Genomic DNA, 10,702 nt, shown 5'->3' with positions numbered 1-10,702 from the left:
GGTCAAGCCCAGTAAAGCTGAATGAAATGAGAAAATAAGGAAGGTCAAAAACACCTCAGGAGCGACGACTGTGCGATGGAGGTCTGGCGCGGCTTTGTTGAATGTGCTCTGAAGCATTCACCCTGACCACGTCGTTGTCCGTCATCAGCGAGAGGACACTGATTTGTCGGGGTCAGCAGCAGTCCTGCAATTGGTCATGTGTGCCTGAGATGTCAATCATGTGCAAATATTTTGGGAAGGGACCAATAAGCATTGTTAGGTGAACAATTGAAGGTTCAGAGGCAGGCTGGGAGCCACATGGGAAATGGGGAGACGTTTGCTCTCTCCATGGATGACTGAGGTCTGTCTGAAGCATCTGCCGCCATTTTCAACTGATATGAAGACAGAAAAACACAGCAGTTACATCTTTACTATCCTTCCAACATACATTTACATTTTCAGCTTTGTTGTATATATATATATCTATATATATAGATATATATATATATATATATATATATATATATATATATATATATATATATATATGATATTTTGAAATGCAGTGATGATTTCTGCCTTTGTTCTTCACCCTCTGAATGTGTTCGGGCTCCGCTGAAGGGCCACCATTTATCATGCACCATTTGGTGAGTGATTATGTGCAATATTGTGCCGCCTTTGCAAGATATGACTATATCAGAGTTCATCATAAACACTTGCATATAAACAATTTATGTGCAACCGCTGTGACTCGTCAAAGCAATGACAGCACGAGCGGGGGTCACAAGCACAAGGTGATCTTCAATTAGCAAAAAAAAAAAAAGAAAGTTGGTAACTCTCTCTGATATCTCTGTCCTAACCACTTTTTTTTTTTTTTTTTTTAAATCTGGTCTTGAATTTGACGGTTGAGGGAATTATGTTCATCCAGAAGAAAAGCAATACAAATCTAATGCCCTCTGTTGACAATCCGAGGAAGCAGATTTTAATGAATTCATGCAAAATGGCAGTTTAAGCTGTTCATCGCTGAAGCCATCGAGACACCACATGTGTTTTTGGTCTTGGCTTATAAATAAACATTTCTCTAGATATGGATACCTGCCACTGGTTGACCTTTTGATACATCTGTTTTCTCTTTTTTTGTCCCTTGCAAAAAAAAAAATGGCTGTATTATTATGTAAAATTATGCTTATGAAAACATAAGTCTGCCTCTCTCCTGCGTTCACCTTCACCTGGCAAGCATGACTCAACTTCACATTTCCCAATAGTGGGTGAAAGACAGTTTTTATTGAAGCCAGGTGTGGACCCACGTCCTGTCTGATAATGTTTCTGGACAGAATTCCTCAACCAGATCATAACATGTTCCAAGTCTTCAGCAAATGCAGAATTCAACATAAAACATTTGTGACCTCCCTGTGTTTTGTTTATTTATAGGCCTCCTTATAAAGATAGAGACTCTAAGGAAACAAAATAAAAATTTGATTTTCCTCGGGTGGACAAATATATTCAACTTTTTATGAGGTCATAGCTCAGCTTCATTTCAAAAGCGGCGTCCTTTTAGAAATCTTGTAATCACCCGCATTTTACAGTGAATACAAATTGTAGATCACCAACATAGCAGCTTAGTGTAACGGAGTGTAAGGGTCAAAACCGCAGCGGCCTGACAAAATTCCCTTGACTGCTGTATGGTGTCATGAATCATCTAAAAGAAAAGTCAGGAGAGGAAAAAAAAAAACCCACTCAGAACTGTGGAGAGATTCTTGGTTTGAAAAACTGCTTGGCTCCACACACCAGCAGGACCAGCAGCAGAAGCTTGACCACTGCTGCTCGGGCCAGCCTGTTATCCTGTGGGGCCAGTTGGAGTGAGTGAGTGAGTGAGTGAGTGAGGGGGGAGGAGGGGGGGGTCTGCCTGTACTTCCATGTTCCTTTTGATGCTTGGTAGTATTACAGTAAAATGAGTCCTCTGTCATTGGTTGAATAGGCTGGGCTGTCTAGGGCCTCTCATGCCCAAAAGGAAGCCAGTGTTGCATCTCTAAACAGAAAAGGAGGCAAAATGAGGGGGTGAATTGATAACCTCCTCCGTGTTATTATGATGTAGTTGAATCTTCTCTGAATCTTAAAAAAAAAAAAAAAAAAGCTGAGCTGAGTCCTGCCGGGCATGATAGTAAGTTAATGTGATTAGTCTCGTACGCGGGTCTAGACTCCGAGTCATCGCGGATGTAGAATCCATGTCAGGTTTTGGTGGAGCCCTCCGCTCAGACGGCTCCTGCAGACGGCAGCCTGCTCTCCACTGCACTGGCGCTGTTTACTGGAAGCCCGCTCCGCGCCGCTTCCACCAAGTGTCTCAACACTGTGAGCGGGATCTTTTCCAGAGGCGAGCCGCTGAAACTTGCCCAGTCTTCACAGCCTCATTCACAAGAAGCCAGGAGAGAGCAGCGTCGGCGGCTAAAGTAGCGGGGAGCGGTGCTCTTCTCCCCCGTCAGCAGACACTGAAAAAGCCCTCACTCTTCTCTGTCCCTCTCAGTCACTCTTATCTTTTTTTTTTTTTTTTTTTCAATTCATTGAATTTTTTTTTTTTTTTTTTTTTTTTCTCTTTCTGTGATTCCCGAGCTCCGCTTCTCTTCTCCTCCCCTTGTTTGTTGTTGCTGTGCCGCTTCGTGGGGTGAAGGCGCACAGAGGGAGAGCCGAGAATAGCTGAGCCGCTCAGAGGTGCGTTTGAGCTGCTGCTGAGTTTGGACTGAGCGCGCAGCAGCGCCTTGCCTGCCATGGAAGCGTGCGCCCGGTGCAGGGGAATGTACGGGCTGAGAGAGGGACCCGCCGCCTGGTAGCCAGCCTCCGTCCCAGATAAGGGGAGCATGCCTCAGACCCGCAGACTCACTCTCTTCGCTGCAGAGGAGTTCTCATCAGACTGACATTTTCACTGTTCACGTCCCCCTCCGCACTGACAACATTTAAGCCTTGTTTGGCTTCACTGCTTTTCAAGAAAGGTAAGAGAAGTTTTCTTCCTCTTCCTCTTCTTCTTCTTCTTCTTCTTCTTCTCCTGCACCACCACCACTTTTTAAATCACACCCCAAGCCTGTATTTGACTAGTTGATGTGGAGTGCAGTAACTTTTCCTCCTTTGCTTGCTCACTTCAGAGCTCTGCATTTGCTTTCGGGGCTTAGGGTATTAAAAAAAACAAAAACAAAAGAAAACACTAGTCAAGTCTTACACTTAATTTTAGCTACTTTTAGTTAAAAAAAAAAAAAAGTATGTAAAAGGGGTTAGATTTTACAGGGGGGTCTTAATTTGGTTTGAGTAATGAGTAAGTCTTTAAAACAAAACACCTCTTTTGTAGCCATTTTAATAGTCCGAGGGTCTATTTAAAAAAAAAAAAAAAAAAAAAAAATGGCAAATGAAAACATAACCAGATGTGGATTGATTTGTTCGGCTGCAGAGTTTGGTTGAATGGAAAGTATTTATTTTTTTTCTTAAAGAGGGGGAGCAGCGCATTTGCGTGAACCAGAACATGTAAAAGCCTCATTTAAGTGGAATTTGTGCCTCTAAAGTTGAGGTGGAGTTTGGTGGCGGTGCTGGTCACCGAGGTTTTTAAATCCACTGATGGTATTGTTGGGTTGAATAGGGATTTATGCTGGAAGCTGTGACCTGAGAAGCGATGTCGGTGTAATTCTTGAGAGCATTCACAGACTAATCCATTATAATTGGGGCTAGGCTATTTGTCCAAAGAAAGAAAAGAAGAAAAAAAAAAAAAAACAGTGAAGCCTCGCCTACCCATGTAATAATTAGTTTTGGCGAGAGATAGCCCATGATGCAATGGGCTACAATCGTAGGAAATGTCATGGAGATGAATCAAAGGGAGAAATTAAAACGAAAACATACGTAAAGTGGAGGCGGATTTGGCAGCTTGGACTTAACTCAAACGCAGTCGGCGCAGAGTGGCAGTAAAATTAGATCCTTTTACTGCACATTTATTATTTAGGCCTGCCGATTCCGACCGCGTCTTGTCAACCATGTGTTAAAGAGTAGGGGAGCAGAGGCGCACATGCGGTGCGGTGTGAGCCTCCCCTGGCCCGAGAAACGAGCCAGCGGCCAGCCGGTGATGCACAGCAGCAGTCCTCACTGATCGACCAGTGCTTTAGGGATAAATTTAGCTCCAGTGTTCACGTGTCCTCAGCTTTTTTTTTTTTTTTTTTTGTTGTTGTTGTTTTTTTTTTTTTTCTTTTGGTGGTGCGTCTGATCTTAAGAGAGACAGAGCTACGAATTCCTGCCTGGATTAGGGTCCATGAATGTGTCTCATTTCTATGTTTGGTCTCTTCATGTGTCTGTAGGACGCATTCATCATAGCTGCCCTGTCATGGAACGTAGATACTGTACAGTGGGACATTTGTTGAGTTGTTAGAATTAAATATGTATTGAAATGATCAAATACAGAAATCCCAGTTGAAAAGGTAAATGCTGCACAACCTTTTCTGAGACTTTATCCTTGAGATGATGAAGTGGCTTTATCGCCCTCACCACAGTGACACTCAGTTAAATACAAAGGCAACTCAGTTGTGAATAAGTCTTGAGTTTTCAGGAATGTGTATGAAATGAGCTAAAGCATGCTTTTATCAGGCTTCAGGGCTACACTGCTCCTTCAAGCTTCTGTATTGGGGAACTTCATTTTCACATGTTTGTGCGTGGCGAGAAAAAAAAAAAGTTTGAATTAATGCAAGTGCAAATTCCAGCTGTTTGGAAGGAACATATTAGCATATCAAAGTGGTCAGAGCCCTTGCACAATGGAAGGAGTCGTATTTTCTGCCACAGGTTTTGGCGGAGCCTGAAAAGGCTTGAGAATATGTGTGTGAGCTGGTGAAACTCAAAGACTTGTGTATCTTCCTCCCATTCTTGTAAGTAGGTCTGTGTGACATCTTCTGTATAACATAATCTCTCTCGAATTTGTTTATGTGGTGGTGTGGGAGAATGGCAGCTTTCACACAACAAGGTAATTGTACAGTGACTCACAAAGAGTAAATAGTGTAATGCTGTGGGTTTGGGGGGAGGGGGTTCTGAGTAGAAAATAACACAATTAAAAAATCTTAAACATGGATTATTGTAAAGATGACGTTTTTTTTCTTCATTGAAACAGCAGCAAAATAGTTATTCCATTTGTCATCGTCTGAAAAACAGGTGTATGTACACTCAACGGAGGTAATACAAACTACTCGTGAGTGCGGATTTAAGAAGGAAACTGTCTTCTCAAATGTCTTGTTGCTTGATATCTTCAGCCCGAGTATGCCATTATGAGCATTTTACCGTTGAGCCCAGCCCAAGAGAGTACCTTTTTCGCTCTATAGCCTTGTTTCAGTGGAAGTGCGTCCGGTTTCAAAGAACTGCAGCTGCTCTTGATCTGCTAGAGCACCAGATTGCCTCTCTTTGCTTGTGCGTTCCTCTCAGCTCGTGGATCAATACGGCCCGGCACACTTCTATGTGGGTTTTGGGGGAGACAAAGTGCGACATATCGCTCGATTCTCAGCCCTCTTGCAGCACACGAGACTCTTACGCCAGTGAGTGTGAATGAGTGAGTGGGTGTGAAGGCATCAAAATTTGTGACATTACGGACTGTTGCTTCATTTTGTGCTGGGATGGGTTGTTTTTTTTCGCCCCCAGAGCAGCAGCTGAGGTTTTGTACTGTCTACGGATATTTGACTGGTGCATTAAACAGATCATAACACAGCTTTCATAGCCTCTCCAGTTTTAAAAATTATAACAACAGGCCGGGAACTTCCACTCTGGCTTTATTAAGGTAATTTGTTATGGATTTAATTCAATTTGAGCTCACACACACTGACCAGTGGCAACATTTGCTCACTTTGTTTTTGTGGCAGTGTTTCACAAGCGTGGATATCCGTCTGTTGTCTTTGTGTGAGCAGCGATTGGCGCGTCCATATGACTAATTTAAGGGTTGCATTGTGGCTGATGGGATTGTTTGTGTCAGCGTTACACTATGGGGATGTTGGGCTTTTGTCCACAGTCAACATCAAATTCAAGCTCTTCTTCTTCTTTTATTTTTTGTATTCACTCCCATCACAGCCTTTGATAGCTAACAAAGTGCAAGGGACGAGGGACTATTTCAAGTAGCATTTCTTACAAATGAGGATGTTAGCTCCTCTATAGCAAAATCAGGCAAATGAAAGAGGTTGTGAATGTGTCAGAAGTAGAGGATTGCAGGGAGTTAAAGCATTTAGATTTACATCCCGTTGCTTGTTTGGCACATAAATTGTGGGTTTGTGTTTTCAGATGCAATCTTTTCTTCTACTAACCACCTACATGGAGCCATACTGTGCGGATAACTGCTCGCCATTAAAGCGAATAAACAAGGCTGTAAAAGAAAGCTATGGCAAATTTGATGCAATGTGCAGGCCTTTGGTGGGCCAGAATACCTCCCCTTTCATGACTGATTTTATTTTACGATTGGCAATCAGTAAAACGCTGTGCGCCAGTGTGTTCCCCTCCCTGCCATTTTGTGAAACATTTGTTTCCACTTGCCAAAGGCCTCTGGTGCAGCAGGGGATTCGGTACCCCCGAAATGGCAGGTGAAACTTTCTGCTTGCCTAAATAATTTCCTAGCAGAACATTACACAGCAAGGACATAGGCGGTGGAAAGTAAGGGTCAATTCAAACTCTGATGACAAGGAGCAACATGGATATTAGCCGATGGCTCTCGTATAGCTCTCTGAGCTCTGGTTAAGTGGCAGCCTCCATGAGCTTATCTGGCATCTCTTGTTCATTGCTTCAGTCATTTTGCGATTCTCTGAAAGGTATTCAGAAGAAAAGGAAGTGCAAAGTACAAAAGTGGGTCATGAAAAGTCCCGTCTTCTGGTCATAGAACGATGTGTGTAACACATTGGCCTGGTTTCTGATCGTGCCTCCGTATTTTACATCATGTTGAAAACACTACCTGGGTTTCGGATAAGATAAGCTGTGTGCTATTAGCGGTGTGTGTTTAGGTCACTCCTAAGACGAGTGCAGGAAATGTCTGTTAATAAAGCGCTGGGAGGAAGAAAAAAAAACAAAAAAACTTTAGAGGAATTTACAGATTATTGTTTTACAGATAGAAATTAAAGCAGCTGAATGAGCAGTACTTTCTATTGGATAATTTAAAGATAATTAGAAAATTACAAACATGTTTGTAATGATTGAAAAGGGCGTAATTGTTTTCATAATTACATTTTAAACACGATAGTTATTTTACTTGCTCTCATTTAATTTGTTACATTTATTCTTTTTTTAATTTAAAGACTAACAATGTAGACACACACACACACACACACACACACACGTAGACAGACAGACAGACAGGCAGAAACACACACACACACACACACACACACACACACACACACACACAAAAACCCTGTCTCATTCTTTGTGCTATGTGAACAGGACTTGTCCTTATCTGTGCACAGCTGCAACACTATTTGGGAAAATATTCAATTTCTGTGTGACAGAGGAGAACCTGGGAGGCAAGGCTCTAAGCAAACAGCAGTTATTGCGGCTCTGCCATAGCAGCCGAGAGCAAGGCCTGGCTGGGAGAGAGGGGGGATCTGCGGACGTCTGCCAAGGGAAGAAGTAATGTCTCGGCTGGATTATAGGAGAGCGAAGCACATCCACACTTAAAAGCCCCTTTTCCAACAAGACAGGGCTGTTATTTAGGAATGGTGTGGGTAAACATGCCAGGGCAATATATTTCTGCCATATAGGCTGTTGTCCTTGACGATTGTGACTCATTGCAAGTGAGAAAAGTTTTACTCCCCGTTCCTTTTTTCTTCTTCTTCTTCTTCTTCTTCTTCTTCTTCTTCTTCTTCTTCTTCTTCTTCTTCTTATTTTTTCAAAAATAATTTCATGTTGGGCTGTGGGTGTTTTTAATATATTCAGACTGACATTATCCAAGCGTAGTGCAAAACTGGTAAGCAGTGTTCAACATTAGAATATTATTTTACTTTGTTCAAATGGCAGATGTTTTTTTATTTTATTTTATTTTTTAAACATTTTTTTTTAATTATTACATTTATTTCGTTTTTTGGTGCTGTACTACAGATGTAGCTCTGGCTGCTGTCTGTGAAAGTCATTTGCATACCTATTGTGTTGAGTTACATACTATTTAGCAATTAAATGAACTATGCTACGAACTTTAAAACAGTCTGAGATAGCAACAGCTGGAAGTAGCAACAACCCAGTAAAGGTATTTAAAAAACACCAGCAGAGCGTTTTAAAGCGGGGGAAAGTGGAAGTAAGAACATGTTATGATTCAGTAAAAAGAAATGTGGTTCACTAGATCTTCATCTTGTGTTCATACTGATGTACCAAGAGTTCTTCAGAAAACAACGGCAGATTAAAGCGTTTATGTTGGAGCGCAGTTTGCATTGATTTTTAATGATCAAATAGATCAAATAGTAGTGAAAAAATATGAGATATGCAAGTAAATGCACTGTGTACAAGTGTGCTGGTGACTTCACAGTTGAAATCATATGTAGGTATGTATTATATATAATGTAAAGAATATACATCACCGGATATTTCATCCTATGCGCTCATTTGGTGATCTGGTTTGGCTGATTTTGAAGTCTGAGGGATTGATAAATGATATTTTATTGTACAGTATTTAGTTGGGGGAGTGTGGAAGCTTTGTTCTCGTAATGTAGCTGCCAAGTCAGATGGAGTTGAGCGTCTGGTCTGGGAGTTTCAGAGGAATATCACAGGCACGGTAAGTTGCTGAAAACTAAGCTAATCAACAAAATAATTGTCTGTTCAATTGCTAGCATGCCAGAGACATCAAACACAGCTGAGGTTGAAAAAACAATCAAATTATCTCTTAATGATTGCTCACGCTGACAGATGAGCACTTGTGAGTTGGTTTTGTTTGGAGGCGACATATGTGAGGTAGAATGAAGTTTGTGGTGGCTCACTCATAAATTCCGGGTGCATTTTGAGAATCTACACTGATATCTAACATCACCTGTAATGAAAACAATTGTATCTTCTTCTGTGGTTTCTGGCATTGAAACAGAGAGAAGTGTATTAGTCTATTAATTTTCTGGAGTGAATCATGAATCCTGCTGCTTTTATCCTCGCAGAACCCACCATGTGTGGTCCACAAAAAATGTTTCTGTTTCCTCTGCAGACTGAAGTTTGGCCCCTATGTCTGCTCTCCCTCTCTTTCTCTCTCTCTCTCCCTGTCTCTCTCTCTCTCTCTCTCTCTCCATTCCCCCCACCTCCCTCCTTCTCTCCTTCTCTGTCTTTCTCTCTCTGCGTAGATAATGTCTCTGCAAATGATTTAACCGCCCTCGTTGAAGCTCCTTCCAGTAATTGAACAAGCAGAGACTGGGTGCTTTACAGGAAAACAACAGTCATATTATCTCAGATCTCCGCTACTCTGAGATACAACAAAACTCTACCTTGGACTGGACTTTGCGGACTACTTCGGGGAGTCTGAATTGAAGAAAGGAATCAGGTTTGCTTTCTCTCTGAAAAAGAAAAAGAAAAGGGAAAAAAAAAAAAAAAGTCACGGCATAATGGGTGCCATTAATTTTCTGTAGGCGCGATATGTTGAAAGTGTCGCTTGATTGGAATGCATGCCTTGCATGATCCACCTGGGGGTAAAGTGCAGCCTTGGGTGGTACTTGGTTGACTCAAGAAGCATGCGCGCTAGAGAGAGGCTTGGTAATAATTAATCAGAAATGTGTTTTGACACAATGAAAATGCTTGAATACTTAGTGCCAAAATTTGTGCTAATTATATCATTATATTGCATTAGAATTATAACAGAATTACAAATAAACATATTAACCTGTATGCGTAATATACATTATTATTATTATTATTATTATTATTATTATTATTATTGTTATTTTTTTTTAAATGTACTATTATTATTATTATTATTATGCTTTAGACAGACAAATCACTTGCCATGAAAATATGTCTCAGACCTTCATATTTCGGCATGATTGCTTCAGGTTGGAATTTGTTTTGTTTGTTGGCAGAGCAGAGGGAGCTTTGATTGTGTTGCTGTGGAGCAGAATTGACCTTATGTGTCAGAATGAGGTTTTTCTACGCCTTGTTTCATGGAGGAGTTGTTCTTGACAGAGATGCATTGTTTCAGGCAGCCAATAAACCACTGCACTGAGTGGCTACATCTGTGAACCTCATCTTGACTACAGTGTGGGGCTAGCAACAACACGGCAACTGTCACAGCTGCACCTGCTGCTGTCTCAGTACAGAGCCTCCCTCTCTGTTGCCCGTAGAGCCGCATCACTCTTTTCTCCGTGACAAGCCAGAGGCAATGGTCTCTGCTTGGGTCAACCGGAGAGATGCTTCTTGGGAAAACATTTGAAAACAGAGGACAAAATGTCAATCCCAAAAAGAGATGTTAAAATAAAATTTCTGCCCTGAGGGCCAGGATTTGGCTCCGTTGGAGCTTTGGTGTAAAATTCCCATCTGTAAAACATGGGGGGGGGGTTTAAGAGTGCTGGCTTAGTAAAACCTGACCACCACTTGAGCGGTCATTCTTCAGCGCGTTTGTCCAGCTACAGTAACAGTGCAGGGTATGAAATGACAGCACGTTGTCTCTCTGTAATATTGTGAATGATGAATACAGATAAATGATGCTGACTCTTGTTCGCGCACACTCACACGCACCGCCCTGCTTGTGTATTGAGGCCATTCAGAAGATGATCTGATCAGC

At 41.7% G+C, this 10,702-nt stretch overlaps 1 protein-coding gene across 26 annotated transcripts in view; it reads left to right on the top strand.

Annotated features, from left to right (window-relative positions):
• The first annotated feature begins 1,670 nt into the window (after nucleotides 1-1,670).
• Nucleotides 1,671-10,702, top strand: part of adgrl2a (adhesion G protein-coupled receptor L2a) — a 94,954-nt gene continuing 85,922 nt past the window's right edge. For 7 of the 26 annotated variants that reach the window (XM_071487976.1, XM_071487980.1, XM_071487974.1 and 4 more), the window contains exon 1: nucleotides 1,673-2,963. The gene's annotated coding sequence lies outside the window, so the exon portion shown is untranslated. Of the gene's footprint in view, nucleotides 2,964-5,370; nucleotides 7,752-8,738; nucleotides 9,470-10,702 lie in introns of those variants that run through there. The other 19 variants (XM_071487972.1, XM_071487971.1, XM_071487970.1 and 16 more) reach the window with 9 other exon arrangements.

This window comes from Trachinotus anak, unplaced genomic scaffold, assembly GCF_046630095.1.
Source record: "Trachinotus anak isolate AG129_WGS33_773 ecotype Australia unplaced genomic scaffold, CSIRO_AGI_Tana_v1 ptg000010l, whole genome shotgun sequence".
Taxonomy (NCBI): Eukaryota; Metazoa; Chordata; class Actinopteri; order Carangiformes; family Carangidae; genus Trachinotus; species Trachinotus anak.
This window is presented reverse-complemented; position numbering and strand designations above follow the sequence as displayed.